A 1996-nucleotide genomic window follows, 5' to 3' on the forward strand; every position below is an offset into this window, starting at 1 on the left:
AAAAATGCAGCAATTTTGATACATAAAAAGGGTTAAAAAGGATCTAAAAAAAAAAAATTCTGGCCATAAGCCTTCTTTCAGTTACTTACAAACTGTTCACAAAAGTCATCACAACTCGCATCTCTGACAATCTGGATTCTAACCAGCTTAGAGAACAAGCAGGCTTCTGCAGTGGATTCTCAACAACAGACCACATCCACATGCTCACCCAAATAAGAGAAAAATAAACAAATATAGGAAACCCCAATGTATGGCATTCATCGAATATGAAAAGGCATTTGACTCGGTACAAATACCAGCAGTACTAGAAGATATTAGAAGACAGGGAGAAGAGGGGGTATATTGTAAAATATTGGAAGATATCTGCAAAGATGGAACAGCAACCATAAAGCTGCAGGGAAACCAATAACCGAAACTGATAAAATACCAATTACAAAGGTGTTGCCTTGAGGAAATATTCAAGAAGCTAGAATGGATCGGAAAAGGGTATCAGAATAGGAGACAAATAACTAAACAATCTAATCCCTTGCCCGTTGTTGTCGTGGGGGAGATTAGGAGACGGAGACTGGGACCCAATGATGGAGAACTCCCAACCTGGGACTCAGCCCTCGACTAATTTTGCATGGTCTTTTTTTTTTTTTCTTCTTCCTTCCCACTTTTCGTTTCTGTCCCTTCACCAAACCCTTCTGCTATCCACCTCCAAAGGGTTTGTGAGAGGCATGCTGAAAGGATGAAAGGCTGACTTTGTGCCAGTCCTGAACGGCCTGAGGGAACCATGGGCACAGTATTCCCCTGATTTAGTTATCTAGCCCTTACCCCTCAAGGGGACCCTGAGGGGTGGACTGTTCTTATCCCCAACATAATCCAGGCTTATCATGGCCAGTAATGAAAACATATCCCCACTATTAGGGGCACTGAGGCTTGCCCCTTTATCAAATAGCCCCAACGATGTAAACCCACCCGATTCCCTGCCCCCAGGCCCCCCTTTGACCAGGCTCCGAACACTGCAATAACTACCCCCTCATCAATGCCTACTAGTACAGTAGCCAACAATCAACCCTTAAGGAACATTTCCACTCTCCAGCATGCTCAACTTCAACACCTCTACCCCCACAACCTCCAACATCAATCACCCCATCCTCCCTTATTAATACCCTACAGCCTTATTGCCCACCTCTCCATAACACTACCTCCCTCAACACTACTCCATCTTCGTCATGCCCCCGCCCTTCTACTACCCTATCTCTAAAAAACAATCTTGAATACTCTCTTTAGCGCAGCCAAATGGGACCGATTTTTCGTGATCCCTCCCACAGCTCCCTACTCTGACAACACCTTTCTCTTCCAACAATGTCTCCAGAAACAAGTAGGTAAAGTCTCTTTCTGTAGCCGACCCGACCGCTCCCGTCTTGTCACAGTAACATCCGGAAACTAAGCTATAGCATTAACAAAACTAACTGACCTATATGGTAACCCCATCCTTGCAGAACCCCATCTAACCTCAATACTGCACCGGAACAGTTTCAATCTCCCCAGCAAATTGCCCAATCTAGGGACAAAGATTGGTCAGATTGTGGAGAAGACCTACTTGCCTGTCTCACAGACTATGATGCACATCAGTACAATGCTACTCCATTCCCCCCAGAAGTCTTCGAAAGAAACCCACTAACATAGCCAAATTACCTTCTGTAGACATGACCTTCCTTTAACGTCTACATAGGAGGAGAATCAATCAAGACTGTCACGACGGCAATCTGAGTTCGAGGGTTCGAGTCACCGACCGGCGCGTTGTTTCCCTTGGGTAAGGAACTTCATCTCGATTGCCTACCTAGCCACTGGGTGGCCAAGCCAGCCAAGTCAGTACTGGTCTCAAGCCTGGATAAAATAGAGAGAATGATTACCTAAAAAAGTAACACCGGCACTCTCCGTGGAAAGGAACTGGGGACCCTACCACGTACTCACTCCAAGAGCATCACAACATGAAAACTACAATTAA

This window comes from Penaeus monodon, chromosome 18 (assembly GCF_015228065.2).
Source record: "Penaeus monodon isolate SGIC_2016 chromosome 18, NSTDA_Pmon_1, whole genome shotgun sequence".
Taxonomy (NCBI): Eukaryota; Metazoa; Arthropoda; class Malacostraca; order Decapoda; family Penaeidae; genus Penaeus; species Penaeus monodon.